Source organism: Myotis yumanensis, unplaced genomic scaffold (assembly GCF_028538775.1).
Source record: "Myotis yumanensis isolate MYYU_CA2020_CCGP unplaced genomic scaffold, mMyoYum1.0.hap1 SCAF_294, whole genome shotgun sequence".
Lineage (NCBI taxonomy): Eukaryota > Metazoa > Chordata > Mammalia > Chiroptera > Vespertilionidae > Myotis > Myotis yumanensis.
The window spans coordinates 13,569-25,543 of record NW_027224045.1 but is presented as its reverse complement, the minus strand read 5'-3'; the positions used below and the strand labels follow the sequence as shown (position 1 = coordinate 25,543).

Below are 11,975 nucleotides of genomic sequence, written 5' to 3'. Positions count from 1 at the left end.
TCAGTGAAACAGTGAGACAGAGAATGGGCTACTCCACAGACACAGTAGCCGAATTAGAGCAGTTTGCCTTTTCTCCCCCAAAGCTCGATTTTTATCCAGTATGGTGAGTTTACTTTACTTCCCTTTCTTTCTACTGCTGCTCCCCACTCCCTTCCAGGTGCTTCTGTCCCTCTTTTTAAAAAAATATGTCTGTGTGTGTGTGTGTGTATTGTATTATATATATATATATAATTTTTATTTTTTTATAGAAAGAGGGGGGTGGGGAAGCATAGACCAGCTGCCTCCTATATGTGCCCTGACCGGGAATCGAACTGGTGACCTTTTGATGCTCTGGACTACGCCCAACTGAGCTGCACCAGATAGGGTTCTGTCCCTCTTAATGAGTAAAATACAGACCTTGCTAAGCAATCAGAATGTTCTGAAGAATTCTCTTAGTGCCTGAGATTTGTAATAGTTTCAGTCTTTTCCCTTTATCACTGCTTCAAAGTTGTTAGGAGAGATAACCCTCCCTTTTTAAAGTTTTTAAACTTCTGTCTTTGGAAATCTTGTCTAATAACAAAAGCATTACATACAAACAGTTTTGAAATGTATTTGATTACCCTTTCTATATCAGATCTGATTGTGAGAAGAAGATAACTAAGTTTGCATAAGGTAATCTGTGCAAAGTAGATAAATGATGTATTTATAGTAAATCATAGTAAAATTGGAGGTCTTACCTGTTCTGCATGAGAGAATTGAAATGTATAGAAATTTGCATGCATTATGTTTTTTTTAAAAGGGCTAAGCAATGCAAACCTTATGACTAAAGCATAAGTTGAAAATAAGAAAGTATATATGTCCAATGATTAAACTTTTGTCACTGCTGTTCACATCATGATTTATTGTGATTAATGTATGTGGATGAGGACATAATAGAAAAAGAAAATTGTGAGGCTTATAGATACATAGTTTTTGTATATTGATTTACCTATAATGTTTTTTCTTTCAGGAATAAAATTGAGGGGTGTTTTTCTTAGAAAACATTTGTCTTATTTATCTGATCATTGAAGATTTATATAATAAGGTAAGAGGTTTATAAATTAGTTTTGATAAAACAAAAAACGTTTGAGCAAAAAATTGACATTTGAGCATAATTTGGATATTGTAATCAATTAAAATTTCTGCTTATTTCAGCTTTCAAAGATAACATAAATATGATTTCAAAGAAAATATAGCTTTCTGAATCAATAGATTAGATTAAGAATAGGCCATTGTGGGGGGGCAGATTTTTAACCTTAATAGTCATCTTTTCTTAAAAATAATGACATAATCCTTCTAACCCCTGAAATTCTTAGAGATTATATGTTTTGGGGTTTAAATTTTCTGAACTACTGGATATTTTATAAGTACTCTTGATATGCCAGTGGGTGATCATTTTATAACTTAAGCTTTGTTCAATAATAGTAGATAGGCAGATAGTTGGAAGCTGGGAATCTCAAATCTAATGCCAGGTTAATCTGTAATTAATTGGGCATGTTGTCTAAGAAATACAAAGGGGAAAATTATTGTGAATACTCAATGTTTTTGTTTTTTCCTTTTTCCATAGAATCCTTTTGTTGTTGCTGTTCACATTTTTCCCTTTTGATCATAAATCAAAGGAAAAGATGCATTGATGATCAACCTTTTGGTTGAATAATGTGATTGTTACCGGACAGGAACCGGACCTGGAGTGGGTCTGCTTGGAGCCAGCCTGTATTATGTGGGTTCTTGACTTTGTGCAGGAAAGATTTCACAATACGAGTCCAAGTGATTTTGAGAGTATAGTACATTTATTAAAGCTAGGGACAGTGAAACAAGGAAGGGCTTGGGATATAAGAAACAACAGGGCAGAGCCTAGGCAGGGCTGCTTTGACTTTCTAGAAATGTTATAGGAAAGAAATGAACCTAAGCAGAGCTACTTTGGCTCACTGAGAAGTCAAAGAAAAGGGGGCCTTGGAGGCAGATTTAGGGGGTTTGCTGGGGATGAGCTGCCGTTCCCCTTTGCTCCTCTGGTTGCAAGTCTCTAGAGTTTAGGAGATGCACTCCTGAAATGGAAGAAAGGTGTGGGCCTGCTCCCAGAAGGGAGAGCATGCGTGCCTCTTTTCCTTTTGTTTTCAATGTTGAATTAAGTTAATTTTCTCTGTCTTAAAAGTGGATGTTGCCCTAACGGGTTTGGCTCAGTGGATAGAGCGTCAGCCTGCGGACTCAAGGGTCCCAGGTTTGATTCTGGTCAAGGGCATGTACCTTGGTTGCGGCACATCCCCAGTGGGGTGTGTGCAGGAGGCAACTGATCGATGTTTCTCTCTCATCGATGTTTCTAACTCTCTAACCCTCTCCTTTCCTCTCTGTAAAAAATCAATAAAATATATATATTTTTAAAAAGTGGATGTAAACTTTGTTTATGGCCCTTAATGAAAAGATTTACAAAATAAATGCATTCAAAAACAAAACTAAGACAACATTAATGGGATGATGATACTGTTACAGTAATAAACATGGTACTAGTTGCTATGGAATAAGTTGTAAACACATAAGATCTTGTGCTTTGTGATGATTGTAAAGTTTTACAATCTGGACAACAGTAGTTTTTTGCAAATCTCAAGATTATTTAAATGAGGAGAGGGGCATAAGTTGTCAAAAGAATATGTCTGGACTCTGCAAATCCTAATTTGAAGAATTTTGTATTACATTATCTCCAAACATTCTTCTAGCTCCAGTCAGTAATTCAGAGTCTTACAATTAGCATTTCTTTGAAAACTAGAATTCCTTTGAAAAGCTTTTTATTTAATCTAAGATTAGGCTTGGCTAGTAGTTAACTAAATTGAATTAAAAATTGACTGTGCATTAATCCAAGTTTTTCTTTTTAGATACAGGTAGTCCTTAGTTTGCACTGATCCAAAATGCATTTTTCATAGTTTAAATAAATAACAGCAGTTCCCCAACAACATGGTTGAAGTTTCAGTTACCACAACATTAACTGTGAATTGTTGCATAAACTTTGCTGTTAGCTCTTATTCCATAAATAATTATGCAAATAAAAGATGTGCATCATGATCTGTAAACAGTGTTGCATCACTTCTTCCAAAGTCTGTTGGTGATTGGTCACCAAAAATCTATTAGGTCACATACACACAGTAAAGAATAATTGTGTTGCCTTGTTGTCTTCCAGTGTTAACCCTATGTGACATTTTATAAAAATGGATAATCATAAGAGGGAATTGGTCAACAAAGATGACAGCAGTAAAGAAACAAAAAGTGATAACACTGGAAGTGAAATTGGATGTGGTTAGGTTCGAAAATGGTGATAGCAGACAAGATGAGATCTAGGCCTACATGAAGCTACAGTTCATATCTTTAAAACTGATGAATATAAAAAACAAAGTAAAGTTGCATCAACATTTTTTAAGTTTAAGTTTTACTAGGAACAGAAAGCCACTATGGTTGAAATGGAGCATTTACTTCTACTTTAGATTGAGGACTGTAATCAAATCCCACTCAGGTTCACTAGCATTCAGGCCAAAATATCAAAGTGCTACATTGAAAGAAATGATAATCATAATGAGAAAAGAACATTTTACTGCCAGTAAAGGCTGGTTTTGTCGCTTCAGAAGTCTGCATGAATTCATTAACCTTAAATTATCTGGTGAAACTGCAAGCTCAGGGAAGGATGCTACTGTGAAATTTGCATCCAAATTCCAAGAATTACAGGTAGTCCTGGCTTTGCACAATAGTGCAACACTACTGTGCAAAAAAACTGCAGGATTTGGGTGGAATGTAAGTGGAATTATAGAAGATATAGATGACCATGGGACGTTGGCACTGCCTCCATTCAAGTAGTAGTTCTGGATATGCAGTCAGAGGAACTTAGCGAAGTCAAACATGGTTGTAAGTGAGGAAAGTGGTTGGGTCATAAAGGATGAATGTATCTGAGGAAGTGATGCAGATGAAAAACTTCCCATTAAAGGAACTCTTCAGATTTTTCCGCCATTGAAAGCACAAAGAATAAAATTTCAGAAGCTAATCCAAATTTAGAAAAGAGTATGACAGTTTGCCAGGTATAGACAAGAGCTCATAAAGAAATAAAACACTGCCCCACTTGTGTGACTCAGTTTGGACCCAGGCACCAAGAGGTCCCCTGTTCAATGCCTGGTGAGGGCACTTGCCCAGGTCAATCCCAAGCAGGGGGCGTGCAGGAGGCAGCCAATCAATGTTGATGTTTCTGTCTCATTGATGTTTCTATTTCCCTTCCTCTCTAAAATAACTTAAAAAAAAAAAAAAAACACTTTAATTTTCAATGTGTCTATTTTAAATATTTTACTTCTTTTACATTTATAACCAACGCCAAGAAAATTTTATGGTTTGACAAATTTTAAGCTCAGTATAATCACAGACTAAGATTGCTTTATACAGTTGTAGCTTGCATAGTGCAAGTGAGAACTACCTGCATTTATTTATTTATTTATTTTTAAAATATATATATTTTATTGATTTTTTACAGAGAGGAAGGGAGAGAGATAGAGAGTTAGAAACATCAATCAGCTGCCTCCTGCACATCTCCTACTGGGGATGTGCCCGCAACCCAGGTACATGCCCTTGACCGGAATCAAACCTGGAACCTTTCAGTCTGCAGGCCGACGCTCTATCCACTGAGCCAAACCAGTTTCGGCAGAACTACCTGCATTTAAAATAAGCGAGGGAGGCCAGAGTTCGGCATCTTGACCTGTTGCACTCACTCTTGGGCGAGGGGGCACGACATTCTAAAGTAAATTCATCAGAATGACACCTTTTCAGGTTACCTTTGAAATAAGAGGAACTCTGTTTCCAGAAGTTTTTGCAATACGTGAAAGCTGTGATGCTTTGGGAAACTGGAATCCTCAAAATGCTGTGGCTCTTTCAGAGAACAAGGCAGGTGGAAGCATGTTTTGGAAAGCAACCATTGAACTCAGTAGAGGAGGATCAGTTCAGTATCACTACTTCAAAGGATGTTTTTTAGAACCAAAGCTCTTGGTCCATGTCAAGTCATAGTTCACAAGTGGGAGACTCATCTGCAACCATATCAATAGCCCCTTTAGAAAGTAAAATTATTATTGATGGTGGACAATTTAGAATCCACCATGGTGTTGAGACTTTGGATTTGGGATGGCTGATGTGTCAGACTTAAGATTATGTTTGCATTATTCTGAAAAGCCGCCTATCTCAACCAAGAAGAAATTTTAAAAATCTAAATTTAGGTATGACCATGTGTATTTATTAGGCCATTTATTTTCATTAATGCTATAGACCTCTGTTTTTTTTAAGTGTATAAACTAATAAAAGAGCAAAATAAGCTAGGAGTCTCTAGCTAGCTAGATGGGTTGGAGTGTCATCCCATACACCAAAAAGGTTGCGGATTTCATTCCTGGTTAGGGCGTATATGGGAGGCAACTGATCGATGTTTCTCTCCCTCTCTAAAATCAATAGCAACATATCCTGGGCTGAGGACTAAAAACTAATAAAATAGAGTAAGCTATGGAGTCTATATTTCACCAGATCAAGTCTAGAAACAGCTATATTTGAGCCTTACCAGTTATAGCTGGCATTTTTCATTTTGCCTTTTCATGCTACTATAAAAAGGCTTTGAAATGATTTATAATAAGTAATGTTTCATTTTGACCAAGTATTAATCTATTTGTAGTCCAAGTTCTAACAGAACAGAGTTTGGCAAACTTCCTGAAAGGCGCCATATGATCTCTAGCAACTACTCAGCTTTGCCCTTGTCGCACAGAAATGGCCATAGACAATACATAAATCGTTAAGCATGGTTGTGTTTTGTTGACCTTTTAAGAATAAGATATTTGCCGAAACCGGTTTGGCTCAGTGGATAGAGCATCGGCCTGAGGACTGAGAGGTCTTGGGTTCGATTCTGGTCAAGGGCATGTACCTGGGTTGCGGGCACATCCCCGGTGGGGGATGTGCAAGAGGCAGCTGATCGATGTTTCTCTCTCATCGATGTTTCTAACTCTCTCTATCTCTCTCCCTTCCTCTCTGTGAAAAATCAATAAAATATATTTAAAAAAAAAAAGAATAAGATATTTCTCCAGCAAAAGGGTTTATTCAGGAACAAAGAATTTCAGTTTGGGACATTTGATCTAATGGTGAACTATGCATAAGTTTAGAGAACAATCACTTCTGAGCATTTAGCAGGCATTAATTACTTCAGTCTGTCCAGGTGGGGGAATTCTAAAAGGCTGTTATGAAACAGTCCATTGAAGAAAATAAGAGTTTGCAGTGTAGTGGCTTTTTATTGGCTGATTGCTGGGGAGATCCTGCTTCCTATTGTAATAGAGTAAGAAAACATTTCCTGTTGGAGATGGAGAGTACCTCTTCCTGTTTGGGGTGATTGGGATGAGTGGTGGGAGTCTAGAGATCCCTCTACAAGCCCTCAACGCCAATTTAAATGAAGTTTTTATCTATTAATATTCATGGTTAAGTAAAACTGAAATTTGAGCTTAATGTAATTTTCTCATGTCATGAACTATTCCTTTGTGTGAATCCTCATCAGGATATTTTTTCATCAGGATATTTTTAACATTGATTTTTAGAGAGAGTGGAGTGAGGAACAGAAACATGGATGTGTCTAAACATTGATTGGTTCCCTCCTGCACACACCCCTTGACCAGGAATTGAACATGTGACTCTTTGGTGGGTGGGCCAAGACCAACTACTGTGCAACATCAACCAGGGCAAAATATTTTTCTTTTGCTCACAGAAATTTTTTCCACAATATTTTTCTTAACTCACAGGGCCTTACAAAAGTGGGTGGGAGATGTGGAGGTTTGTAGTTTGACATGTGAGAGGAACATGTAGTTGTACATCTGCTTTAATAGGATTACCTTAGAAACATTATTCTTTAAAATGAGAGGATCCAGTTCCCTTGCCAATTTTGTTATCATAAAGACAGTGATTTTAATACAAAAGAGTAACAAACTGGGAGCACAGGAATCATAACTTCTAAGAACATTTCAAGAGCACTGACTGCCAATCACTTCTGAGCATTTAGCAGGCATTAATTACTTCAGTCTGTCCACACCTACTGTTCCTACTTTGTAAACCTCAGAGACTCCACTCAAGGCCAAGGGCTGGAGAATGGGCCCAGTAGGCTTCCCAAAGCCTAGGTTATGTCCTATCTCACCCATATCACCTGTCCTGGTATACAGATCTACCGTGATTGCCTCAGTGCTGGGGGTACAGAATGACTCAGTGTGGGCTCTGGAGCCAGTGTTGCTTCCAACCCCAGCTCTTCTATTACTATCCCAATTTTCCTCCAGCTCTGTTTTCTCACCTTTAGAATAACAGTAATAACCACTAATTTTACAGATTGCTTCTGTGCACTGTACATGGTTCCAGAACTTCCTCTTTTTTTTCTTTTATTTATTTATTTAGTTTTTAAATAATTTTTATTTCTTAAATTATTACAAAGAGTATTACATATGTCTTCTTTTTCCCCCCCCCTTGACATTCCCCCGGCCCCTACCCCCCCCCCCCCCCCCCCCCCCCCCGCCCCGTGTCCTGTGTCCATTGGTTAATCTTATATGTATGCATATAAGTCCTTCAGTTGATCTCTTAATCGCCCCCCAAACCCTCCCAAGGCTTCCCACTGTAGTTTGACAGTCTGTTCAATGTTGCTCTGCCTCTGTATCTACTCCTGTTCATCAGTCTATACTGGTCCCCTTTGTCTGTCCCAACCTCACTGGAGTAGTCTCAGCCTCACCAGGGCCGTTACAGCCTCACCAGGGTCGTCCTGACCTCACCGGGGCCGTTTCAACCTCACCGGGGCCGTCCCTACCTCACGGGGGTCGCTGCAACCTCACCGGGGCCGTCCCTACCTCACGAGGGCCGTTTCAACCTCCCCGGGGCCGTCCCGACCTCACCGAGGCCGTTTCAACCTCACAGGGGCCGCAGAACTTCCTTCTAAAGGAACTCGTTTAATGGAGAACAGCAGAATCTCCTTCGCATGGAAGTTTCTATACAGTGCCAAAGCCCTCCTGGGCACAGACTAAATGCTCTATAAATTTAATTGAGAAGCCAGTCTGGGATCCCTCTTCGTGGCTCATTGCTAGGTCTTCGCAGTGCTGGCATATGGAAGGCATTTAGTCCACCTTCGTGGTGATAACTGAAGTGCAGATATCCCCAGTCCCCTGGAGAAGAGCATCTGGATCATCAGGAGGCCACAAGGGTGGATGCTTCCCAGTCCCTTGACATTAGGCACACTGCAGCTACCACTCTTCATTTTTGTCTCGGAAGGCCCCAGCCCTGCTGGCCCTGGATGAGATCAGCTGACAGGTTCTGAGCATCCTTCCCCGGGCTCTCAGCAACTACCTCAGCTGTTCTGTCCAGTTATAGGGATACTTCACCTCCATGGCATCGATCTTGCTTCTAGACACTTTGAGGAGCCAGTCTTCTCCAGTCCTTCCCCAGGTGATCACATGTCAAATGCTGCCCTCAGGTCTTAGCTCTTCACCTCTGACTTGGCTGGCTGTGTCAGCTTCAAAATATCTAGGAATCACAGACAGGTCTTGGCTTCGCAGGGAGGCCAGCAGGTCAGGTCAGTGTGCTCAGGATCTATCTCCTTTAGCTTGAGCAGCAGGGAAAACAGGTTGAGGCCAGTCAGCACACGCTCCAAACGCTCCAACTTCCTCTTACCCACCTGGCAGTGGCACAGGAACTTCAGTTAAGCCCCTTCACCACTGGAAAGACCGAACTACACCAAGTGCAGCAGCGCTAGGACTGGATCCAGGGAGATGACTGGCGAGCGGGCAGGCGCACCGGGCCTGGACCCAGACATCCACGCACATCCACCACCCTGGCCTGCCGGGGTCTGTTTCCCTCTACACATGCCCGCTGAGGGCCCCGCCACCAAAGTGCGCCTGCAAGGATTGTATTAAGTGATACCAAAGAATGTAACCACTGCTTGAATCACTGAGTTTTGGGTAAGTTATTCTAATGAACCCTTTTATCAACCAGTACACACTTCCAGATAGTACAGTGAGTTCAGTGTTTTCTCTTCACTCGAATGATACTCCCATTTTGAAGTCAGGAATTATTGGCACCCTTAGGTAAACTAGTCCTTGCAGCTAGAAATGAAAATGGAAGGCTTTTTAGAGCACTGGGTACTTTAGCCCAAGTAATCTGCTTGGGATGGTCTATTTTAGTCGTACAGAAATAAACTTGTTGAAGTTGAACCACAACTATAAGACACTGAAAGGGTATTAGAGTATAGTGAGAGTACAAAAATGTGCTTACTCTCTAGTACTTAAATAGGAGTGTTTGCCATATGGATAAAAAAGGTGGGGGTTCTATGGAAAGTAACTTTCCAGGGTGATCTAATCATAAATTCCTAGCTGGGCAGTTCTTGGCCGGTAGTCATGCTCCAGGCATTTACCTTCTTTAGTAAAGGTTTGTCACTTAAGATAATGTTTGTGTGCATCTAAGTCAGTGGTTCCCAACCGTTTTTTGGCCATGCCCCACCTAAGCATCTCTAAAATCCTGATGCCCCCCCCACCCCATGACATATAATTCTTATTATTCAAAAACTGAACTCCCGTTCATGTGGAGGAAGCCTAAAAGGCCATTAACTTGGTCCAAACAAGCTTCCAAAGAACATGGCATCCATGAAAGAGAAAAATAAAAAAATGAAAGGACAGTTGAAAGTACTGAGGAAAAAAATCATTAAGAAATTGTTGGAGCCAAACCGGTTTGGCTCAGTTGATGGAGCGTCGGCCTGAGGACTCAAGGGTCCCGGGTTTGATTCCAGTCAAGGGCATGTACCCTGGTTGCGGGCACATCCCCCAGTGGGGGGCGTGCAGGAGGCAGCTGATCGATCTCTCTCATCGATGTTTCTAACTCTCTATCCCTCTCCCTTCTTCTCTGTAAAAAAAAAATCAAAATATTTTTTAAAAAAGAAATTGTTGGAAAAATAATATGAAGTGATAGGAAAAAATAGCAAAGTTTCAAAACATAATAGAGAACTGAAATGCATAAATATGTCACCATATATATTTATATACTGTATATGAGGCCCCTAGAAGCATAAGAAATGCAAAAAAATTCACTGTTAATAACATTCTTGAGTTGCCCCCCTTAGAAATCAAATTGCCACGGAATACTATGCTGCTGTAAAAAAGAAGGAATTTTTACCATTTGCAACAGCATGGATGGAACTAGAGCATTATGCTAAGCGAAATAAGCCAGTCAATGAAAGAAAAATACCACATGATCTCACTCATTTATGGATAATAAAGACCATTATAAACTGATGAACAAAAATAGATACAGAGGCAGAGCAGCATCGAACAGATTGTCAAACTACAGCGGGAAGGCTGGGGAGGGTTAGGGGGGAGTAAGAGATCAACTGAAGGACTTGTATGCATGCATATAAGCATAACCAATGGACATAAGACACTGGGGGGTAGGGGAGGCCGGGGGAAGGTCAAGGGGGGGGGGGGAGGAGACATATGTAATACTCTTTGTAATACTTTAAGCAATAAAACAAAATTTTAAAAAAATCAAATTGCCCCCCTGTGGGGCACGTTAACACACCTTTATTTATTGACTTATTTTTGTTTTTTAAATAGGGAATGCTTCACAAATTTGCGTGTCCTTCTTGCGCAGGGGCCATGCTAATCTTCTCTGTATCGTTCCAATTTTTTTGTATATTGGTATGTGCTTCGGAAGCAAACACAAGTTAACACACCTTTAAAATTAGCCTTAAACCCCCCCCCCCCTCAAGAAAGCACATAAGCTTGTTAACTCTCCTGTTATCTACCCCCTACCTTGCCTTTTATCTTCATATCCCCTCCTTAATTTCAAATGCATTAAAAAAAAAAAACCAACAACACCTGTAACACTGTTATTCTCTGGAGCATTTGAGATCTTGCTCCCTGGCATATGTCCTCAGTTTGGCTAAAATAAGCTCATGAAAAGTCTCTGCATGTCTGGACATTTCTGACATCAAAAGCTATATTTTACTTGTTTACAAGAAAGAGAAACATTTCCAATGAAGGCACTTAGGCGGGGCTTTAGGAAAGAGACGTTGACTGATCTGTAATAGGAAGAGAACAGACAGAAGTTGGGAGACCTGGTTGAATCTAGGTTCCAGTACTTCAGCAAGTGATTTTCCTCTGGCTTTCCTCTCCCACTGGAAAATAATTTCCCCCTAAGCTAGAGACATCCAGGGAACACACTTCATTAGATGCCAGGCTCTCCCGAAACGCGGAACGTGCCAGTAACTGGGCGCAAACGCTAATAGATTTGGAACCGTACCATAGGGTACTAACTGGAATACCTTTCCCACAATAGATTTTGGGAGCAACAAACAAATCAACTATTTCCTCAACAGCCTTTGGATGTGACCAGATCGCATGGTTTTAAAGTTCTCAAGACGCAACACTGTAGAACCAAGTAAGCAATTTTAAGAACACCCAGTCACAAATGACTGTTACTGCAGTATGGCCCCTGCAGCCCCGTCTTCACGTGGTTTGTCTGGCGTTGGCAGTGCCGCCGGCTGCTGCCATCTCAGGAGTAGCGCTACGTGGCACTCCTGCCAGCCCAGCCGCTCTTCCACGAGACGGCTACACCCACGAGGACTCCTCTCGTCGGAGCCACCGCACCGACGTCCTGCGCGCCCCCCTCAGAAGGGTCCCCAGCCTCACGGACGCGCGCGAGACGCCGCAGCGAGAACCCCGCTCGCTCCCAAGCGCGCCGCCCCGGCCGCCACCGCTCCCGGAAGTGCCGCTGCGGGTGGCGCGCAGGGGTGGGCGGGGCCAGGCACCGCTCCCGGAAACTCGCTGGCCTGTTGGGCGGGGCTGCGGCTGCCACGTCGAAGCGGAACGTGGAGGTGTCCCTGGACCGGGAGGAGGGGCGGCGGCGAATGCTGGGAGAGTCTGACGGGCGCCGCGCTCACGCAGGAACCGGTCGTC

The 11,975-nt window shown here is 41.6% G+C and overlaps 1 long non-coding RNA gene and 1 pseudogene across 1 annotated transcript; one reads left to right on the top strand and one right to left on the bottom strand.

Moving 5' to 3' along the window:
- Window positions 1–6: 6 nt before the first annotated feature.
- Window positions 7–2,400, top strand: LOC139001281 (uncharacterized). The gene is made up of 2 exons (XR_011469936.1): window positions 7–1,063; window positions 1,586–2,400. It is a non-coding gene; the product is annotated as an uncharacterized lncRNA (long non-coding RNA).
- An 8,223-nt stretch (window positions 2,401–10,623) lies between these two features.
- LOC139001283 (U6 spliceosomal RNA) lies at window positions 10,624–10,736 on the bottom strand (annotated as a pseudogene).
- Window positions 10,737–11,975: the final 1,239 nt, after the last annotated feature.